Genomic DNA, 23,737 nt, shown 5'->3' on the forward strand with positions numbered 1-23,737 from the left:
AGTCCTGGATCTCAGGTGAGGGCAGGGGTTTAGTTCGTTCGTCCGTTCATTCATTCATTCATTCATTCACTCACTCACTCACTCACTCATTCATTCATTCATTCATTCATGGACAGAGCATTTAGCATGTATTGAACACAGCTTATTATCAATAGTGAAGTCCCCATCCTTACAAATAAATAGAGTTTTCCCTTCACCTTCCAGGGGATGGGGATCCTTGGTACCTATTGAAAGCTGATTTTCTGTTCGTTCATTCATTCATTCACTCACTCACTCACTCACTCACTCACTCATTCATTCATTCATTCATGGACAGAGCATTTAGCATGTATTGAACACAGCTTATTATCAATAGTGAAGTCCCCATCCTTACAAATAAATAGAGTTTTCCCTTCACCTTCCAGGGGATGGGGATCCTTGGTACCTATTGAAAGCTGATTTTCTGTTTTGGCATCTTTTTTTCAGTATTGGGGAATGAGTGTTTTGCCTTGTGTGTATTTGTGTACCACATAAGTACAATGCCTGTGGAGGCCAGCAGAGGGAGTTGGAAACTGAGCCCGAAACTGGAGTTATGGATGATTGTTAGCCACCATGTGGGTGCTGGGAAGCAAACCTAGGTCCTCTGCAGGAGTAGCCAGTTCTTTTAACTGCTGAGCCATTTCTCTAGCCCTCCTCTTTTTACTTAAAAAAAAAATTGAGACAATGTCTCACTGTGTTTTCCAGACTGGCCTTGAACTCTTCTAGCTTAGGCTAACCTAGAGCATGCCTCTTGCCTCACCCTCCTAAGCATCTAGGAGAACAGACCTGTGTTACGGGGCCCAGCCTGGACTTTTGACTGCATGCCAGGTGATTCTCTGTCATCCTATGCTGCCCATCAGGATCCTCTGTCATCATCTGGAGAGGAACTGTGATGGGAGATGGCCCTCTGACTGGTGCTAATGGTGACGTAGTTTTTTCCTGTGTCATCCTTAGCCCCTTTGCTTTTAAGTTGGGAGAAGGGCTGCAGGGAAGAGCAAGAGACCTGCTTGCTGTTCTCATTAGGACTATGCTAGATCTCTGTAGAAAGATGCCACATCAGGTCTGAAGTCAGGGCTTGGTGGGGGTGTGGTAGGTACTAGACTCCCAACTTGAGGCTGACTTGGAGGTAATTTCTAGCCTGCCTTGCAGAAGACTGATGATAACTAAGGTGCTAACTTGTCTGATGCGGTTGTAGTTTGGTGTAGCAATAATTATAGTACATGGACAGGCATGGATCCAGGGCTGTGGGAGCAAAAAGGAGGGAGGCAGAAGGCCAGGAGGACTTCCTAAGGGTGGTGGCACTTGAGAAAGCTCTTAAGACTGGTTATTAGGGGGCTGGAGAGATGGCTCAGCAGTTAAGAGCACTGACTGCTCTTGCAGAGGACCCGGGTTCATTTTCTAGCACCCATATGCTAGCTAGCAACGGTGCCTAATTCCAGTTTCAGGGGATCTGACTCTCTCTTGGCCTCCATGAGCATTGTACATATGTGGTACATTTAAATACATGTAGACAAAACACATACACATAAAAATTTTTAGAAATTAGATTTTTTAAAGTAAAAAGAAGCAATGGGCTGGGTGTGGTGGTGCATGCCTTTAATCCCAGCACTTGGGAGGCAGAAGCAGGCAGATCTTTGTGAGTTTGAGGCCAGCCTGGTCTACATAGTGAGTTCCAGGACAGCTGGGGCTACAAGGTGACCCTGTCTCAAAAAGACAAAAAAAAAAAAAAAAAAGGCAATGGTAGAGCACTTGCCTGGTGGAGTGAGGCTCTTGGTTCAGTGCTGAAAAAGGAAGACACACTCTTTTGGCCTCCACAGGCACTACACGACATGGGTGCACTTACATATGTGTAGACCAAACACCCATACACATAAATAAAACAATAAATTACTCCAAAATTTAAACAAAAAAGACTGGTTATTAGTTCACAGAATCACATTGACTGTTCCACTGACAGAGAAAGCAAGAACAGTCTGCTGTTGACTGTAGTCTTGTGCAGAGACCCAAGGCTTGTCTCCTGGACTGGCCATAGTGGGTCTTTTGAGGTAGGACTGGGGCCTAGGGTTTGGGACTGGGGTCAGAGGCACCTTGAACAACAACTTTTTTTTTTTAAGGTGGTGTGCAACCATGCTTTTATGTGTGTAGGCACATATGTATGTGTATACACATATGTGAATATGTATGTGGAGGTCCAAGGTTGGGGTTCTTATTTTTATCACTCTCCGCCTTCTTCATTGAGGCAGACTCTCTCAGTTGAACCCAGAGCTCACCAATAAATAGAACTAGTCCAGCTAGCCAGCTTGCTCTTGGGACTCTTTTTTGTCTCTACCTCCTGAGTGCAGGAATTATAGGTGAACTACCACACTTAACATAGCATGTAAATATGCTTTGGGCATCCAAACTCAGTACTCATTCTTGCACAGCAAATGCTTTATCAACTAAGCCATCACTCCAGCTCCAGCATCTTCTTCTTTGATGGAGTGTTGGTGTCCACAGCTCTTCTCTTGAGCATTCTGGGGAAAGGATAAAGGAAGGTGAGGGATGGGAGTCAGCAGGCTCTGACTTTTACCCTAACTCTGCCATTAACTGGAAGAATGACTTTTCTTCATGGAGTCTCATGTCTGAGGATACAGAATGGAGCCTTAAGCCCTTCCGGGAGAACTACCTGGGGGAGAGAACACAGAGTGATAAAGAAAAGCAGCGCAGGTCTGAGGGCCTGTAGGTGCACCAAAAAACAACCAAGCATCTGTATCGGACTTTTGTCCCTTCTAGAGACACATCCATTTCATGACAGTGGATATTGTCACATCAGCATCTTGTGATATTCCTGGGGTCAAGGGCCAGGAGTTAGATAATGGAGAGCAAACTAGGTTTTAGGAACTTGGTGCTTGATCATGATGGGGACCAAGGAAGTAAGAGAGAAAGATCAAGTTAGATTCCTGAGCCACTTCCTTCTACAGAAGCCAGCCTTGGGTGACATCCTTTGTCTCAGGACTAGAGGCCCCTGGCTAGGATGCTGACTTGAGGACCCTCCCTGTAGCAGAGCTTCCCTAGCTCTTGGGGATCAGAGGACAGTCCACAGCCTCCTTAGCCGCCTGGAGGAGTGTGTGGGTGGGTCTAGCTACTGGGTCTGCTCACTCAGCCTTTTGTTCTAGTCCCCAAATCTCTCTTTTTCACCTGTCCAATTATAAGTTCCAGGAAGCCCCAAATCCCGGAGCTGAGATTCTCAGGTCCATGAGTACCTCACTGCCCCATTTTAATGGGAGTGGGGTCCTGGCGGTGTCACCTCCTTTGCTACCATCATCATTTGTTGCAGGGTCCTGTGTCCTGTAAAGAACCAGCCTCAGTTTCTCCATTGATTTTGGTCCCTCAGCCCCAGGTTAGCACAAACGTCTGAAATGGAAGGTGGCTCAGTTGTGCATCCTGACCCCTTTCCTGAAATGGCCACATGACCCTTTCCCAGTGACCTGGTGGTCTATATCAGCAGTAGAGGAGAATCTTGTGTAGAAAGAAGTGACATTCAATGATACCATGAGTGGTATCTATTCCAGGCCAGCTGCTCCCAGCCCTGGTTGTACTTCAGCATTGCATGGAGGTTGCAGAGGATACCAGGATCCCACTGCAGACTGAGTTAAAGTCTCCAGGTGGATCTCAGGCATCTTTGTTCTAAATCGAAGCCACCTTGAATGCCATCAGGGGAGAAATGGATGAATCCCATGACCAAAGTGCCTGATCCAGGTCCAGGAGGATGAGGCCAATGAGTCTGAGGGAGGAAGAAGAGAGGCTCAAAGTCCGAGAGTGATGAGAACCCTAGCTATGAGCTGAGGGTGACTTAGTATGGAGAAGAGCTGACAGTTGGTGCCCTCCTCCAGCTTGTGTGTTTGATGTCTGATGAACTTTATTTCTGATGATGCATTGGCCTTCCCCATTTCCAGATTTAAGAGCACAGTTTGGGGGACCACTTGGGGGATGCCCTTTAGAATTTAGGATCTCAAATGTAGGGATCTGCAATATGGATTCTAAACTTGTGTCGAGATTCTCTTTTCATTGAGACTGTCCACAGGGGGGACTTGAGTAAGGGGTAGAGGTGGGGTCAGAAGGAACTGTGGACATCAGGAAGCCACAGAGATGTGAAGACAACCACATTGAGACTGAATTGAAATTTGGGGAAGAAAGAATTAGATGATGCAGGTAAAGAGCCAGACATTTGAGGCACTGGTCTGCAAAATTATCAAATGGAAAATTTAAAAACTAGCTTTAGGCTGGGGGAGTAGCTCAGTGGTAGAGCACTTGTCTAGAATGTATGAGATCCTGAGTTCAACATCCAACTCTGCCTCTTCTCCAAAAGTAGCCATAATGGACATTAATTCCTTACGATGTTCTTTTTTTATTTTTATTTTTTATTTTGGGGGGAGTTGGTCACAGTGGAAACAGGAACTCATGGCCCTTTTCAGCATCTGAGGCTGGACCCCTTGGTGGCTTGGCTGCTGATGTGAGACCAGTTATTGGGAAACATGCCAACTTGGGAATCACTGGTGCCACCATCAGTTAGTTAGAATCACCAGTACTCTGGAAACAGAAGAAGCATGCCGAGAAGAAAAGATCTGAGTCCAGAGAGTATCTGCACAAAACTGGCTGGGGCTGGGGTTGGGGACAGGCTGTGTGAAGGGAGAGGCTGCTGGTTTTGACATACAAACAGCTGACTCATACCTCCCTTCAAGGGAGCTGTTTGCAGACCCAGAGCCATACAGATGGACGTGTCTATGTGGCGCTGGCTCCCTGCCCAGGAAAGCACATGAGGCAGTGTGGGAGGAATGGTTTTATCCTTCATTATGCATGTTACCTTGTCCCGTTATACAACATTTGTAAGTATTGCTGGTGTTCTTCTCTCTGAGTGGGCTGATGAGATGGGAGGTTGGGCTTGCACAGAGAGGTCTGGGCACCCTTTGTGTCTCTCCTGCCTGGGCTTTTCTGTCTGCAAGGAGCCTGCAGAAGTTCTCTTTTTCAGCTTGGGGTACAGTTTATCCCTGTGTGGAAAAATTTTCAGTTTGCAGTACAAAGGTTAATTAAGAGCTTACCTGTGGCTGCAGATTTCTATGGTCCTCACCAATCCAACAAGGGCCAGGAAGCAGAGAATGGGTGAGGGAGAGCAAACTCTGCAGGAAGGAAGGTGGCATGGGTGAGTGGTGTAGGTACCCAGAGGAAAGAACTAGCAGATAAGGCTGAAGGAGGCCTGACACCAGCCGTTGGGGCTTTGGATACCAAGCTGACCTTGAACTTTATTGGACAGACAGGGGGAGGAGGCATTGGAATTTAAAGAATCCTGAAACTTGTCTAGAGGAGGAGGCAAGGGAGGAACAAGGAGAGTAAGGTGAAATGAAAAACTCCGGGTATCAAGCGTTGCTCTAGGAGAGATGAAGACAGTGTTCTCAGAAGCTGGTGGGGAGAGATGACGACTTTGGTGTCAGTCTTCTGAGGTCCGAGCTGTTGTAGGAGAACCAGAAAGGATCCAGCCTCAAAGAGGGAGGCTAGAAGTGACTTGGGAGGTGAGAGAGTCTGGGGATGTAGATGTGAGAGCCATTGTTGCACAAGAAGAGAGGGAGAGAGATGGAGGAGGAGAAGGGTAGGGAGAGGAAAAGGGAATGGAAGGGTTGCAAGAACATAGTTGAATATATTGATGAGAAAGCACACATGTGCACCTCAGGGGAAAAAAGAGGCATTGAGGGGGTAAGTAGGAAGTGGCCTGAGGGGCAGGAAAGGAGAAAATGGCATCTCAGTACATCAAGATCAAGGTCTGGGGAATGTGTTGCACAAAGTAAGGCTTCAGTAGTGAGTTGAACTTAACAGGACATCCCAAGTGAGAACTGCCACTCAAAGTCAGAGTCTGAGGGTTGAGAGTGGCTTTCAGGAATGGTCACTGGGGGACCTCCCTCCCTCCCTTCTGCAGTGGGACATTATCATGTGGCCTCTAATGCTATCCTATAAACCTGACTCCCCTGATTTCCACTGACTGAGGCCTAAGCTCCTTATCACAGCCAGTGAGGACCCCACTGTGTTAACCCTTGCCTATCTTTTCAGTAGGGCTTGGATTTCTCACCCTCCTTCTGCCCTCTAGCACTCTAGGCCTGCCAGGCTTCTCCGTTGTGCTCTGAACATCTTGCTATGCTTTTGCAGATGCTGAGCCCATATAGTACCTTTTGCTCCCCTGGCAAGACCATGTTGTATTCCAGACTGGGACATTCTCACAAGCTTGGCTGTCATAGACATATCTCTGTCCTTAGATCTTGGACAACTGCATACTGTAGGATGAGTAAGTGAACATATGAACTTGGGGTTCATCAGAACCTGCTCCTTAGGCTAGTCTGCCTGCTCTATCATCAGTTCCCACTCTCTTTAAGAAGCTCCTAGTCTTTTCAAGTACTCTGTTCCCTCTTGGTGTGACTGGCATAGGTCAGAAAAAACTCAGGCTCAGGGACTTGCTTCATGCCATACAGTAAAGTGGCATCAGAGCCAGGGCCACAGAGCCAAACTCCTGGTCCCTACACTGACACCTACTATGTACCATGAACACCATGCAGTCTCTGCCTTCACAGACCTTCTTTTCCAGTGGGACAGATAAAGGAGAAAGCACAGAGGATCTGAGCAGCTTCGAGCACAAATAAATTTCCATTTCAACATGTGGTTGCCCAAGAGCCCATGTTACTCTTTAACTCAGTCTTGAGCCTCTCTTTGGACTGCTTGTTGATCATGGAGGCATGCTTACTCCAAATGCCCTCTTCTAGACACTAAGGACAGAGCCAGCTGCAGCATGACTTAGTATTGTGATGACTTGCTGTGACTTTTCATAGCCTAGATTCCTGTTCTTTCACCCAAGGTCCCTGCCAGACCACAGTGGGCCCCAAAAGGCTGCTAGCCTTCAGCACTTATGGATCTAACTCACATGCTGAGCCATTATCACCAATAGTACAAGAGCTGTCCAGGGTTCTCTGGGTCTGGAGAGACTAATACATAGTGCATATGGCTCGGCGTTTGTCCAAATCAGTCCTCTTCCATGAAAACAGCTCTTTTTCCAGTGACCACTTTTTCAGGTCTCTCGAACTCCTCCTTTCTCAAGACAGTTTGGTTTTATAGGCCTGTGTTTAGTAGGTGCTTAGTCTAGCAGCAGGTTGCCCTGATTTTGAGTTCTAGGGTGCAGAGGTTGGTCATTTACTTCTTTCTTCCCCAGAGGCTTTGAGCTTGTAAAATAAGTTGGGGTTGGGCTGGAGAGATGGCTCAGTGGTTAAGAGCACTGGTTGCTCTTGCAGATGACCTAGGTTTGATTCCCAGCACCCACATGGCAGCTAACAACCGTTCATAACTCCAGTTCTAGGTGATCTGATGCCCTCTTCTGGCCTCCCTGGGCATTGCATGACATGGGTGCACTTACATACATGTAGGCAATACACTCAGACACATAAAATAAAAAAAAAATAAAAAATAAGTTGGTGTTCTGCCCAGCAGTCAACAGGTGAGGCCAATTTTGCTAAACTGCCTTAAAAAATACGAAGTGCAGCAAATAAGGAAATGAGCAGAACCCAAAGCACACATTTTGGTATATTTTGATCCCTTCAACAATGAGTTCCTCCAGTCTCATCTTTGCGTAAGTAATAGGGTTCCTCCAGGGACCCCAAACAAGACGAAGAAGGATGACCTTACAGGAACAGAGCCTTCTTTAAAGCAAGCAAACTTTGCAAAGAGCAGCAAGCAATGGGCTCTTCCCAAGGGTGGTGTGTGGCTTTGGGGGAGAGCCAGGGAGAAGGGCTTCAGACAGCCGAAGCCTTAGAAAGACCCTCTTTCCCCAACATTTTATTATTAAATGATCTAAGCATACAGAAAAGTGGAAATAAAATTTCAGTGTCCATTCAACCCACCACCTAGATCTTACTGTTCCCACTGAAGTCTTGTTTCATTACCAGTCCATCTATTTACCCCTTTATCGTGCATCAATTAGTTTTCCTGATGAACAGCTTTACTGTTCATTTTATTCATATCATAAAGTTCACCCACTGTAAGAGTACAGTTGAATGACTTTTAGTGACTTTATCCCATTGTGAAGTCCAGTTTTAGGGTCCTATTCCTATTACCATTGCAAAATTCCTTCAGGCCCATATGCTGTTCATTGTGCTCAGCCAGGGCAACCACTGACCTGCCCCAAGCCCTTTTCTAGATATCTCATGTAAATGGAATCCTATGTGCCACAGCCTTGTGTGTCTGGTTTCTTGTCTCAGTGTAATGTTGTTGGAGGTCACTCTGGCTACAAGTCCAGCTGTTTGCTGCTGCTCTCTGTGGATTGCATTCCACTGCATAGGTTTACTATGGTATGTTGGGATAGTTGTCAGTCAGTGGATATTTAGATCATTTCTAGTTTGGGCTCTTGTAAATCATATGTCCCTGAACCCTCCCAAACAAATGTTTGTGTGGACTAAGGGAGACCAAAATTGGCCACCCCCAAATCGATTTTGCTAGTATATTTCTAGAAGGCTCTTTAGAGGCACTGTAGGTATAAGAATGGCTTTGCAAAGTGGTCCTTTTGTAAAATGACATTTCATCTGGTAAAAAGAAGATTGGGTAGGGCTTTTCTTCTGGTATCTGCAGAGGGAAGATCTTTTTGCAGACAGGATAGCCTGTGGTCTGACAACTGGGCTAGACAGAGATGACCAGGTTATGGCTACCTGGCAGACTTTACATAGTAAGCTGATTTAGTGAGTTTTTCTCCCAGTAAACTCTGTCTCTCTCCTTCCAGAAGCCCCACATTTCTTTCTGTACAGCATGTAAGTTTCGACTATCCAGTCCTCCTTTGAGTCTTACTTTCTGTATGTTACAAAATGTTATACACTTTCTGTCTGTTGGTAAATTTGTGAGCTTTCCCCCTCTGTTAATCTATTGTCAGTTTTTCTCCCCACACACTGAGTTTATTGAACCTTCAGAAGGAAAGGAAAAAAGTTTAAAACTTCCTTGAAGGGCTTAACTCTTCTTTGAGGGGTTGTAAGGTCCGAGAAAGAGCTGACCAGGTTGTTAAACCCAGAGGGAACATTCCTAGGTGAAGGCATGCTTACATGTAGAGGTTCAGAAAATTAAAGGGGACGGCAGCAGTTCAGGACCCTGGAGGAGTGGGACCAAAAGTTAGGTAGGGGCAGGACCATAAAACCTGAGAACTATCCTGGGGAGGCAGGTTTTGGATTTATCTGGAAGGCTCTAAGGACCTTGCAGGAGTTGTATATTCATCAATATGACTGGAAATACTTTGTAGAAACGTTATTGGCTGGTTAGAAAATGGTTCTAGATGTTAGGTGAGTGATACAGGCCTCTACACCTGCTCATGAGTTGTGGGTGTTGGGTGGTAGGTGGGCAGATCAGATAGGTGACTGTATGCATTTGTGTTCTGTTGAAGAGAGGAGGACCCAGAGTGTCAAGGAGCTCTGAGTGATTCATCCTTGCCCACAGTCCTATGAGCACCCGATTTTCAGTGAGAAGGCAGCCCCTGGCTCTCTTCTCATTGCAGACCTGTGTGTGGCTCTCAAGGTTAGCACCATGGGGGTCAGTGCTGTTTAAATGTTGATTACAGAGACGGTGGGAGCTGCTCAGATTTCTAATTAAGATTAAAGAATGTACTGGCTTATAAATGGTTCTCAGGAATGTATAATTTGATTAGCCTGTTTTCTCCAGGCGTTTTAATTTCTGGATTAGTGAACATGGCCTCTCCCTACAGGTAGGACTGCTTGCTCACTACACACAGAGTTTAGGGTCTTACAGGGTATTGGGGAGATGCCCAGGAGACTGCAGGGCAGAAGAAGAGAGTGAGCCCTGGGGAAAATGGACAGTCTAGACCGCTACTTTTCCCTCTTTCCCTTCTCCCTCTCCCCACTTGTGAAAGAGAGTGAAGTATCCAACTCAAGATAAAAAAGGAAGCGAGGCATTGACTAGAAAGTAAATGTGCTCACCTGGATCTCATTTGCATCCATCTGTTCCTATTTAAAGACACTGAGGGCTGGGGGATCCTCCCTCTCCTTTGTCCAGTCCTCTTTCTTCCTCTTTCTGATTTTGAGCCCAGCCTTAGAGACTGTTGCTGTGGCTGGCTGACTCGGTGTCAGTCATAACCACCATGACAACTGTAGGCCCACTGAGCCACTGCCTCTGTCTACCTACCCTGGGCATTGCCAGTGAGGGTCAGGTGGACTGCAGGTTCTGGCTGTCACGGGAAGTCACATCCTTCTACAGGAAGCTTCCTCGTCTCCAGGGCAAGTCTCTCATTTACCATCCTCCTTCTCTGGCTGCATTATGACTTATTTATTGACTTAGTGTATGCATGCCCATGCATGTACATACATGCACATGTGCCAGGGCCTTGTCGCCAGAGTTCTCTCGGGGTCTCTTGTGCGATCAGACAAACCATATAATATATTTTTATGTGAATTTATTGTGGTTTATGCCCTTGGGTAGGGAGGGGGTAAATGGGGAAACTTACATAGAAATGCACACTGGGCACCCACCTCTGCACACAGTTCCAGATCGCTTCTGTGCCTGCCCACAGTCTCCATTAACTTTTGTCCATGCATCTTGGGCCCGCAGTCTTGCCCCAGGTTGGTAAATGCCCCCTCTCTCATCCATGCGGGTGAGACGATGACCCGCCACCACGCATTCACATTCCTGGCTAGAGGCTTCTGTCCCAGTCAATTCTCTGCAGCAGGCCCCACCCCTTGGAGGAAGCAGGCAGTTTGGGACACAGACATGCATGTAGAGGTCAGATGACAACTCGAGGGAGTTAGTTCTCTCCTTCACCATGTGGGAACTGGGAGTCCAACTCAGGCTGTCAGGCTTGTTAGCAGGTAGGTACCTTTGCCTGCGAGCCTTTTTGCCAGCCTCACATCATGATTTTTGTGACACTTTAGGTGATTTTACTTTCATGGGTGTCTTTCTCCATTAAAAAAAAAAAAAGGAAAAAAAAACCCACCCTTTTTTGGTATACAGATGGTGGATTCATATATAGTAAGACATTCTGTTCTCTTTTAAAGGTCATTTATTTTCTTTTTCTTTTTAAAAGAAATTAAAACATCTTCAGAGACTCAGGCCCTGAGCCTTCCATGACTAGTGGATAAGGCCATCCTGTCATGTGCACCAGAGCTCTTGACAGGCATCATACCTATCTGCCTGTTGACCTGATAACAGGTGGTATCTTCTGGGTCTGGGCACACTGCCTTCTGTTCTCCCTACAGTGATCCTCAGAGGAAAACTGTGTGAGAGCTATCCTCAGGCCAGCGCTGCCCTCAGGCTCTCCCCACAGAAGAGAAGGATGGATTACTGCAGGCAGGCTTCAGCCCCTGAGGTAGGCTTCAGCCTCTGTGGTAGATCATGGCCCCTGTGGTATAGCACAGCCCCCATTGTAGACCTTAGCCCCTGAGGTACTCTTTAGCTCCTATGATAGGCCTCAGCCTCTGTGGTAGGTCTCAGTCTCCTTAGCCTCTCTCCAACCCAACCCAGAAACTGAGGCACTCCTATGGTGAGGGCCAAGTGCTTCCCAATGACCAGACCAGGCCTTTAAGATGGCTCTGTCTTCCTGGGCCATACTAGCTTTCTGCTTGAACAAATCTTCTCAACTCTTGCATTTATGTGTGGCTGACCTCTGGGGGAGGGTATCTTTGTATAGTGCTCAGCGCCTGGATCTCAAAGAGTGGCTAAAGGAGACCCTTGATCTGAATTGCCTGGTGTGCGTGCGTGCGTGTGTGTGTGTGTGTGTGTGTGTGTGTGTGAAGGGGACATTTAAAGAAGATTCCAAGGACTGTCTGGGTGATTCCTCATGCACATGAAAGTCTGAGAAGCCTGGTGTCAGGGAATCTCTCGAATTTGGCTTCCTTTCCTCTTTTTCTTCCTCACAGACCTCTGGCTGCTTGCTTCTCCTTTTTACCACTGCTTGAGGCTCAACAAATGTTGTTATTGGACGTCATTATAGGATTACAGGGCTGAAAGGGGCAGGTGAGGTTCAACTCTGTTGTAGATGTTACCATTTCTCCCAAGGGTGGGGATTATCCTCTCCCTGCCCCACTTGAGGGCTTGTTTTCTTATGTTTCCAAGGAAGGTGTCTGGATACTCAAACCTAGCCACCAAAAAATGCTTGTTGGTGGATAAACTCAACTGTGGGAAAGTAGTGGTAAATAGCAGCATGCACAACAATCGTATGCTCATAATGAAATACAATTGTAGCACTTTAGGAGGTGGACTTGAAGGTATTGCAGAGGGTAGGGACACAGCATGCCTGCCCTGCACTCCTCTAGCCAGTGTTTCCTTGGGCACACTCCTCCTGGCTTTGAGCCTTGGTCCTTGGTTAGTTCTTTTATTAAAAAAATGTTTTGGGTTGGAGGAGAGGGAGTGGGCATGGGTTTGCTCAAAACACCTTATATGCTTGTATGAAATTTTCAAATTATTTATTTAAAAAAATAAAAAATGTTTTGGAATTATTTTTATTTTTTTATTTGGATTTATTTATTTTATTTTACGTGTATGAGTGTTTTGCCTGCATATATATAAGTATACCATGTGTATGCAGTGCCCTCAGAGGCCAGAAGAGGGCATTGAATTTCCTTGAACTGGAGTCACAGATGGCTGTTAGCCACCATGTGGGTGCTGGAAACTGAACCTGGGTCCTCTGTAAGAGCAGCCAGCGCTCTTAACTGCTGAACCGTCTCTCCAGCCCCCCTTTTTGGTTAGTTACCCAGATCATGTCGATATGTACAACTGGTTCATCCTAAGGGCCTCTGCATGTAGCTCATTATTATCTGTCATTGGACAGAGTTCCAAGAATTGCTGCTGTGTGTCCAAGAGAGCAGCTAGGTATAGGGCCCAGTACCAGAGGTGGAGCTAGAGATCTTTGGCTCTGCTCCAGCTGACTGGGTGGTGGGAGGACCCTTGCTTGTGCCATCTGGGCTGTGCTATCATTATTCCTGATAAAGGCAGGAGAAGGGAATATAATCTGTATTGTTCAGTCTTGGCTTTGCAACTTCCAGGGAAATCTCTGGGGGCCAGGCCAGGATTCACCAGACACCCATAACCATTTGGTTCCTCCTGGTCCTCCAGCCTTGGTCCCTGGGCTCTACAGAAGATCTGGATTGTGCAACAGAGTGTTTGGTCAATGGGGACTGTGGTTGGTGGGGGGCAGCCAGGGAAAACCATGGAAGATTCAGTAAACACCCTTCTTAGGGCCATGCCCTAGGGTACCAGGAGGCCACTTCAGTCACTACAGAACTACTACTCTGGGCTCCTCCTCACCTGCCGCAGGCTGGAAGCTGCTGCAGTAAGTGTCTTGCAACTGGCTCCTCAGCTTCCCCTCCTAGTCAGAGGGCCTGGGAAAGGGGTTGCAAACCAAGACGAGTGGGCAACGCCCTTTGGTTGTGTCCCCAGCCCCAACCATTGCAGTGCCAGCTGGCAACCTGGACAGTCCTTGTTTCCCCCGCTCTGTTCAGGAAGCGTGTTGGGACTGGGCTAATGATAATTAACACTTGGGGCGCGTTTTGTCTTCCAAGTGCTTTACAAACACGACCTAATTAGCCCGCGGGGAGGAGCAGAGCCACGGAAACCCTCTTTATTATTCATTTCTATACCATCTGAGCTTGCAGCCTTGAAGTGCATGTTGGAGGGTATGGCCGCTGGTAGCGGCGCCTTGCTCTCAGAGGCCAGTCTTTGAGAGGGGGGCCCTGTGAAGCTGTCACTAAGCCCGTGCACCCCTGGCGCATCCTTAATCTTCTTTGGAAATCTATATAGGCGCCTAGGTTCTAAGCTGGGCCCACAGAAGTTAAGCATGTCCAAGACCACACAGCCTATATGATGGCACAGGGACTCTAACCTAGGTCCCCGGAAAGTTCTTTAGCTGGGTACATATGCTGCACCTCTCTGGTCCTGTGCTGTGAAGGTGGATGAGCCCCGACGAGAGCTGGAGGCGGCGAAGGCGGGCGGAGGCGGCAGTGAGCACTCCCCCACGGGCCGAAACTGTTGCCAGCACAAAGTTCCGGGTTACACCTGAGCGGGGGGACAGATGTGCATCAATATTTATTCGGAACTCCCAGGAAACCTGGATGAAGTGTAATTATCTCAGCTCAATCAGCTCGGATTAGCATAACATCAAGTCACCCGTCAGACGGAGGGTTTGATTTCGGGGATCAAAGCGCCGCTCTGTAGCCGCTGATTAATCGGGGAGAAGGGAGCTTCCAGAAGAAAGAGACGCCGGCTCCACGAGCCACAGCTGCGCCTCTTTGATGCGCCGATCGTGCCAAGTTAACTTTCGGCCTCTCAGCACCGCGATCGCTACGGGTCAGTAGGAACCAGCTCCGCTTCTCACGCCGCAAGTCTCCAGCCCCGGTGCTGGGAAGGCGGCGCTTGGTCATCCCTGGTCCGGTGCAGAGGAGGCGGAGCTCGCGGTAGTCTCCCCTTCGCCCCTGCTGTCCGGGGTGCGCATCCTGCGCTTGTGAACGTGTTTGGGAGGCTGGTCCAGGGACTGAGAGGAGCAGCGGACTGCGGGGGGTGAGGGATGGGGGTGGCTGGTTTCCCTCCCAGAGCGCAGAAACGACTGCTTCCTAACTCCTCTTGCTTTCTGCTTGATGTACCGTGTGAAATCTGTTTTCCCAACTGGGGTGTACTTCTGCTCCCCACCTTTTCTGAGACAGGGTCTTACTATGCAGACTTGACTGGCCTGGAACTCACTATGTACACAAGGCTGGCTGCTATCGCTCCCGAGTGCTGGGGCTAAAGGTCCCACCTGGTTACTTCTGTCTCTGTTAAAGAGTGTATCAGTTAATACATCACTAACACCCAGACCAAGCTCTTGCCCTGGTGAAGCCTACTGTTTTTTTCTCTTTCTTTGCTTTTCATTTCTTCTTTTCCTTTTTGGCTTTTCCCTCCTCTATTCCCTATTCTTTTTCTTTTCTATTCTTCCTCTTTTCTCCCCCCTCCCTCTCTTCTTCCTTCTTCCCCTCCTTCTATCTTTCTTTCTCTGCCAACCACCCTGTGGATGACACAACATGGTGATGATTTCAGTAGCCCCCTGCCCTTTCCCAGTGAATTCTATACTTCAGATTGAGAGGGGCCTAGCACTCCCCAGAGCTCAGGTTTGACAGGGAGATGAGCATTCTCTTAGAAGGTTAAAATGGGGACCGTACTCTAGGCTTGTACTGAAAATGAACACAGGCCTTCTTCCCATGTCAAGATTGCTGCTCCAACTTTGTCTTGGTCTCCTCCCCTCTCAGATATGTGGGTGATAGGAGCCCTGTCACTCACATATGTGTCCCCTGAGATAGCATTCTTGGCACAAAGCAGATATGGATTGAAGATCTTATCTTAGGCTGACTGTGCTTACTTGGCCAAGTGCTTGTCTTTCTCAGAACTCAGACTGGGGTGGTCTGTCAAGGTCTTTATGGCCATGACCACCTTTCTACATCACTGGTGGTGGAGCCATCCAAGCGGAGGCTCCATACGATGTGATGCCAGAGAATCCTACACTCATAAGCACCTACTTTAGCCTCCTGACTATTAACCTTCACCCTCTTCTTTGGGGGATGGAACTGGAGTGGAATGGGGGTCTGGAAAGTTGGTCTTACAGTGCATCTACTTCCGAACTTGCCGGAGGACACACCTGGCCACCTTCAGTCTTTGGTCTGACTGGTAGGATGAAGCCATCAGAGATCACTTTCTAACCCCTCCCAGTCTCACTCAGGAAACTAGCCTCACAACTGTGCACACAGACATGAAAATACAGTCTAAATGGTTCCTTACAATGCCCACCTGAGAACTCGATCTCACAGCCTCCCTTCAAAACCTAAACTGCAAAAGTGCGACTTCCAAAGCCTCTGCTTTGCAGGCAGTCTGTCAATATTCCATCTTAAGATTCCTTTAAGTCACTTCAAAAGTGTTTATCTCTACAACTTTGGTGATTTTGACTGCAGTGCCCTGAGGTCACCATAAAAATGAATGCATCCATGTGTTTAGCATGGGACTACTTACACAGTCTCAGACACTGCCTCATCTTATCCTCTCTGTGGGCCTTGAGATCTGGAAAGCAAAGAGGTCTCTTTTGGGTGGGAAAGGGATAAGAAACTTTAAGAGGCAGAATGGCATGCCCAAGGGCACAGAGCTGGGTGCAGCTGGGCATGAACATGTATCTCTTGATGGCTCTGGCAGTGAATCTGTCCAGGCTATGATGCTGTGTATTTTTGTTTAAGAGATACTTGCATGACACACCAAGAGGTGGGAGGACTTGTCCAAGGTGTCAGGCTGAGTCATTGCCCACCAGTGTATAGGACAGAGTTCTGCCACTTCCTTACCACCTTCATGCCATGGTCCAGCCTAGGACTGGATTCCAGGATGCTATTGATGGGGGAACCCAAGATATCTCTAATCTGAGACGTGTGTGTACCCACTGACATTCTTCTCTGAACCGTCACACCTTGAGAGTAGTCTGCCTATTTTATTCCTTGCTATGTCCCAGAATTGAAGCTCAGTATGGGGCACATGGTAGGTTCTCAATAAGAAGATATAGATATTTATGAAATAGGGAACTAATGAAAGAAGAAATGAAAGAAGGAAGGGAAGAAGGAAGGAAGGGAGGGAGGAAAGGGCGGGAGGGAGATAGAAGGGTTGACAGCTCTGGCAGGGGGCTGAGTCTCCAGAGTGGGCGGGCATGTGCCCAGTATACTGGCAGAAAGATGATTTATCTCCATTACAAATCTCTGCTATGCAACATCGTGGATTTTTCTTTCCCCTTTAATTAAGAACTAAATATAGATCTTAATTAAGACACTGATGAATTTAATTTAGAGTGGCATTAGGGCCTTAACTTGCAGTGCTCAGTGCGCGTTTGTATAATGTGGGATATAAGCTAAATGAGTGCTCGCTTGTTACCACCATAAATAATTCCCTTGCAAATCCCCCTTGAAGCAGCTGACACAGCCCCCCATCTACAGGATGTTCTCAGACTCCTGTTGCCTAGGCCTGAATTATTTGTCCACCCCAAACATTCTGTCTTGCTTCATAGACTCTGGTCAGACTAACCCGTCCTGACCTCACCCTTCATCTGTGTCTTCTTGTTTTCTCTTGCTGTCTTAACTCAGCTGTGAGTGCTCAGCACAGGGCTTGAATAAATGCAGTGACCAAGGACCCAGTCTTTCTATTTCAGCCCATTTCAAAAAGCATTTGTTGGGGCTGGCAAGATGGCTCAGCAGGTAAAAGTGCTTGTGCAAAGCCTGATGACCTCAGTTTGATCCCTGGAACCCATATAAAGGTAGAAGGAGAGAATAAACTCCTCAGACTTGTTTTCTGACCTCCACGTGCCACATTTCCTTTCCCATACCACATATACATAATAAATAAAATTTTAAAAATTGTTGAGTACCAACTGAATGCCAGGTACTTGCAAGAGCCTGGAAGATCTTATGGTTTCTGCATTGGGTCAGAGGCAGGATAGAGATGTATGGCCAGGGCAGGTGCACTGTGTGGAGGTACAGAGCAAGGCTTGGACCCAGATCACTCATTGCCAGCCTCTTGTCTGATTCCAAGAGAGGAAGTTCAGCCTGTGCTGAGAGCTGTTGTTCTAGAGTCTGGGAATCTGGGGCTAACACAGTTAGCCAGTTAGGGAGGTAAATCGTTATGAAGCTAAATGAGATTTTGTCCTCTGTACAGCACATGGCACACAGTGCTCAGTAAACAGTTGTGATGTGGATGGTTTTGGTTGACATGTCAACCTAGTTGGACACCTTTCAATCAAATGGAACATAGACTTTAAACATTTAGAAAATTTTATTTTGTTATTTTTATGAGCTTTTGCCTGCATGTGCACCATGTGTGTGCAGGGTCCTTGGAGGCTAGAAGAGGCCATTGAATCCCCTGGAACTAGAGTTACAGATGGTTGTTAGCTATCAGGTAGGTATTAGGAACTAGACCCAGGTCCTCTGCAGGATCAACCAGCACTCTTAACCACCGAGCCATCTCTACAGCCCCAATTCTAAACATTTTATAGAGAAGGGTATGCCAGTCATTGTAGTGCATATAAAGTTGGGGTGCAGGAGTGACTGGCTTCCATAGGAACTCCTGCTTCCGATTCATTTGTCTGTGCTTCTGGGCCTCCTTTTTTTTTTTTTGCTTTTGTGCCTTATACTTAAGAAATAAGGGAGAAGGGTAGAGCAATTCTACGTCTTTTTTTTCTTTATGTGTGTTTGTGTACGTGTGTGTATGTCTGTCTGTATACGTGTGTGTGTAACATGTGTTGTTACATGTACCTGTGTGGGAATGCATGTGTCTGTGCCCATGTCTGGAGGCCAGAGAAAGATGTTGGGTGTCCTGCTCTGTTACTCCCCACTCTATCCCCTTGAGACAGGATCTCTCACTAAACCTAAGGTTAGGCTGGCAGCCAGCAAGCCCCAGTCATCCTCCTGTCTCAATCCTCTCCTCCCCACTGGGGTTACAGGTGCATGACCATACCCAGCCTTTTGTATGGGTGCTGGAGATTTGAACTCAGGTCCAGGCTTTCACAGCAAACACCATCACCCACTGAGCCATTTTCCCAACCCCACTCTTCCTTAGGGTTGCATCACAGTGATTTCATCCATGTATCTACAGAGTGGGGACTCTGTCCTTCAGGCTCACTCCTCCACACAGCCCTTTCACATGGCAGGAAGTGACTGTCTGAAGTATGAAGAACTGAATCCTTTCCCTGTACTTCCTGTCTCCCACAGCCTGCTGCCCTGGGCACTGAAGGAAGAATGCCTCACCATCGCCATCATCACTACTCAAGAGCACTACCCAGGAGGCTTCAGGCCAGGTGTTCTCATTCTCAGCCATTGGCATTGGATAGTCCTTCACTGTGGGGCTGTCCTCTGCATGATAGGATGTTCAACTCATCCCTGACCTCTACCCACTAGATATCAGGGACATCAGCCCTGGTGGTGACACCCATGATGTCTCTAGACATTGCTAACTGTCCCCTGGCATGGCGAATTGGCCCTCGATGGGAATCTCTCTACTAAGCCCTCGATGGGAATCTCTCTACTAAGCACACTCATGATGCAGATTCTATGCTAGTGCATGTTTTATCATGAGGAAACAGACTGAGAAGAGGTTCTAGTATCAGGTAGTCAGGCTCAATTGTCACCTTTAGCCTCAGTTTCTTCCCTTTAATATGTTGTTAATAATACTTTGCTCTTAGGGCCATGTGTCAAATTCTTAGCATATTACTCATCACTTAGTAAATGCTCAGACTAAACACAGTTGCCTGCTGCCTAATGACATCTCCATTAGTGATAGACCACATATATAGCAGTGTGTACCACAGATCTGGGTGTATAGTAGGCGACACCATCTAAGTTTGTGTAAGTGCATTCTTTGATGTTTGTGCAACAACTGCCCAGTGACACATTTCTCAAGACATAGTCTTGTCATGAAGCAACACATGACTCAAGTGAAAACAGTCTTTTGTACATGCACATACATTCAGATTCAACCAATGTGTATATGTTTGTGTGTGTATGTGTGGTGTATGAGCGGGTGCATGATTCTTTTGATGTGCGGAGGCTAAGGATGTCAGGTGTCCTACTATTATCCCTCTCTGTCTTATTCTCTTGAGGCAGGGTCTCTCACTGAACCTATGGCTAGGGTGGCAGCCAGCCAACCCCAGTGATTCTCTTGTCTCTGCCCCTGAGTGTGCTGGGATCACAGGTGTGTGCAGCCACATCCAGCTCTTTATGTAGGCGTTGGGATTCAAACTCAGGTCTTCATGCTTGTGCAGCGTTCTTACCTATGCAGTCATCTTTTCAGCCATCAATCATTATTATTTTTTGAATGTTTAGTATGTACCAGGCACTGTTATAATGTATTAACCCATCTGAACTGCACAGGAATCCCATGTGGCAAATATTATTCTTGCTCTTCAGGTAAGAATGCTGGTAACTAGAGATCTGGGAATTTGAATGCAGGACAGCACGACTAGAGAGCCTATGCTTTTAATTATTATACTTTATTGTATAGTATTTAGCAAGAGTTTTATGTTATTTTATTTATAAATCTGTAGCCCCATCTCCAGAGATACCTATTTAGAGAGCTATGCTGTCTAATTTGGTCCCTTCCAGGCACATGTGATTATGTAACTTGAAATTAATTAAAATTTAAAATTCAATTCTTCAAGCATAGTGACTGCATGTCAAGTGCCCAATAGCCCAAGCACTTAGTGGCTTCGTCCTGGGTGGTGCAGATATGTCATCTCCATCATCACAGAACTCTGTCAGACTGCTCGATTCCAAGGACCATGCGTGAAGTTCTTTCCTCTGAGAGCTCTTCAGTGTCCCTTTAGATAATTTAAGGTGCAAGCCAATCAACACTGTTTCCAGAATTATTAGCCACCAGTGTGTTCTGTTCATGTAACACATGCTGAGATCCTACTGTGTGAAGAGTTAGGGACTGAGAACTAAAGATAGATAAATACAGTCCCCACTCATACCCAGGCTATAGAAGAGCAGTAGGATATTGACTTGTAGAACTGAAAGCTGCATCTAGGTCATATAACCTAGAAGCTGACTGGATATGAAAGGTGCTAAATTGGTAGCCAGGGTACAACTATCTAGGTAGCCAGGGTGGGGGGTGGTTTGCAATTAATTGCCTTTCTGTTGGGATGTAGGGTCCCTAAGAGAGGAACCCAGGGACACTACCTTGAAGGATGCTTGGCAGTCCTCTGGCAGGCAGAGCCTGGGCGAGGTCTTCTTGGTCTTAGAGAACTTCAGATTTTCTTTGTGGAATCTCTGCTGTAGAAAATGGGTGAAGCTATTAAATCATGTTGGAATTATTTAAAAGAGAATTTGTCAGCTGGTGAGGACATTTCTCTTGGAGCCAGGTACACACCTGTAACCTCAGAACTTGAGAAGTTGAAGGAGGAGGATCATGTGTTCAAGGCCAGCCTGGGTTACATAGTGAGACCCTGTCTTAATAAATAAATATATATAGCTGGGTGTGGTGGTGGTGCACACCTTTAATCCCAGCACTCGGGAGGCAGAGGCAGGTGGATCTCTGTGCATTCAAGGTCAGCCTGGTCTACATAGTGAGTTCCAGGAAAGCTGGGGCTACAGGGAGACTCTTTCTCAAAAAGAAAAACAAACAAACAAACAAAAAACAAAAAAGAAAGAAAAACAAACAAACAAAAAAACCAAAAACCAAAATGAAACAAAAAAAATAGGCCAGGTATGGTGGCGCACGCTTTTAATCCCAGCACTTGGAAGGCAGAGGCAAGTGGATCTTTGTGAGTTCGAGGCCAGCCTGGTCTACATAGTGAGTTCCAGGACAGCTGGGGCTACAGGGAGACCCTGTCTCAAAAAGACAAAAAAAAAAATTTATTATTATTGTGTGTATATGCATGGTGTGTGTGTGCACATGGAGATATGCCATGGTGCACGTGTAGAAGTCAAAGACAACTTACAGAGTTGATTCATTCCACCTTTTAAAAATATTTTATTTTTTGTCTTTTTGAGACAGGGTCTCCCTGTAGCCCCAGCTGTCCTGGAACTCACTTCTTGGTTCTCGGCCTTTTGGCTAAGATCAAGTGTAGTATAAATAAATATATAAATTTCATCCTGTGTGAATACAATGGGTAGGACCTGCGGAGACAGAAAAATATTAGGATGCCTCCATTGTTTGTACCTCTCCAGACCCCAGAATCTTTTTTTTTTTTTTCTGAAATCTAAACTGAACCCTCCCTCTTACTTCCCGGGAGCAACTACCCACTATGCTCCACCATGTCAGCTGACCCTGCCCAATTGCCCATCTTCCTGCTCCAATTCAACACTCTCCTAGCTCAGAAATTGCTTGGTAATATTGGAAACAATGAGGCCTGACTCTGTTAGTTCAGAGCAAAATGACTTTTTTTTTTTCCTTTTTAAAAGGGTAGTGCATGCCTGGTGAAATATGGACACACCAGGAGAACAGGCAGAGAACTGGGCAGGAGAGGAAGGGGAGGAGGCAGCCTTCCAGTGCAGGGAAGGTAGCTGCTTCAGCTGGAGCTTGAGTTCCTGGTCTGCAGAGCAGGGCTGGCTGAGCCAGGCTGGAGGAAGGACCCCAGTGTCTGTTTGTCAGGCTACCAATGAGCTGGGTCTGTAGATAGCTTACTCCTCCCAAGAAGGCAAGAGAGGCTACACAATTTAGCTCCTATCTTGTTATATTGGAAAAGAATGAAGCAGCAAGGTGGGCTGGACTGAGGTTTCACTGGGAATCATAGAAACTTCAAGTGATTTATCTAGGGTGTCGCCTTTCTCTCTCTCTCTCTCTGAATGGTTTATTCATTTTTAGTGCTGAGTAGTATCCTTGGTATATTCAGCTTTCCATGCCTGTAAAAAATACCCCAGATAATCAACTTATAAAAAGAAAAGGTTTTCAGTTTTGACTCACAGTTTTACAGGAAGTCCATGGTTGATTGTCTGTGTTGCTCCAGCCTATGTTGTGACAGCATATCACAACAGGGAGTGTGTAGCAGACCAACAACAACAAAAAAATACCTCACATCATAGCCGGGGTGTGAAAAAAAGACAAGAAGAGATTGGGGTCCCCAAACCCCTTTGAAAGAATACCCACAGTGACCTAAACCTATCACTAGGCCCCATGCGCTGGTTGGTTTTTGTCTACTTGACACAAAATAGAGATACGTAGGAAGAGAGAACTTTAGTTGAACAATTGCTTTCCTCAGATTGCCTTGTGGCCATGTCTGTGAGGGATTTTCTTTATTGGTAATTAATGTAGGAAGGCTCAGCTCACTGTGGATGGTGCATCCCTAGGCAGGTGGGTCTGTATAAGAAAGGTAACTGAGCAAGACAGGGGAAGTAAGCCAGTAAGCAGTGTTCCTCAATGGTTTCTGCTTCAGTTCCTGCCTCCAGGTTCCTGCCTGACCTCCCTCAATGATGGACTATGCACTGGAACTGTAAGCCAATAAACCCTTTCCTCCCCAAGTTGATTTTTGGTTGGTGTTTTATCACAGCAAGAGAAAGTAACTCGTAACTAGGACACCCTGCCTCTTTTTTTTTTTTTTTTTTTTGAGGCAGGGTCTCCCTGTAGCCCCAAGAACTCACTATGTAGATCAGAATGACTAGGATCTCACAGAGATCCACCTGCCTCTGCCTCCTGTTGGGGACAAAAAAAAATAAAATACCTTGATGAATGCTGTAAGAGCTCTGCATTTTGATAGAAAACTCTGTTTAAAACGTTGATTTAGATTTACTTGCTAGCTTGCCTATTCTGCCTGATTGTATCTACCACACATGGATGATTAACCTAGTTGAAATGTTAAGAATTGAAGTGCTGTAAACCTCCTTCCTGGACCCTGGACCCCTGACTCAGTTGATTTACAATGTGTCCTGTAGGCCTGTTTGCACATACCAGATAACCGATAAGGAACAAAGAGAAGGAAGTTGCACCAGGCTTACACCAGATCTAGCCTTCCTGGAAAAGATGTTTAACCGAAACTATAGCTTTTAGAAGATGTTTGATCAAAGTGTCTGCTGAGGAATGCTTTTTGTGTAATGACTATGTGGGCCTATATAATCTGTACCTGAAACTGAACGGGGGTCGATCGTTCTGACCAGACTTGCATGTCTTGGGAAGCCGGTCGACCCCAGCTAGCTGGAAAGTAAAGACTCTGCTTGATTTTTACATCTCCAATCCCGTGTATTTGTTA

General features: G+C 46.6%; 1 long non-coding RNA gene across 1 annotated transcript; it reads right to left on the reverse strand.

The window, feature by feature from the left end:
- Window positions 1–1,739: 1,739 nt before the first annotated feature.
- On the reverse strand, window positions 1,740–10,133 carry LOC115067337. Its single transcript, XR_003846762.1, has 3 exons — window positions 9,999–10,133; window positions 5,097–5,174; window positions 1,740–2,531 (listed from the first exon to the last, which is right to left on the reverse strand). It is a non-coding gene; the product is annotated as an uncharacterized LOC115067337 (long non-coding RNA).
- Window positions 10,134–23,737: the final 13,604 nt, after the last annotated feature.

The sequence above is a fragment of the Nannospalax galili genome, unplaced genomic scaffold (assembly GCF_000622305.1).
Source record: "Nannospalax galili isolate Female #2095 unplaced genomic scaffold, S.galili_v1.0 scaffold265, whole genome shotgun sequence".
NCBI classification, from domain to species: Eukaryota; Metazoa; Chordata; class Mammalia; order Rodentia; family Spalacidae; genus Nannospalax; species Nannospalax galili.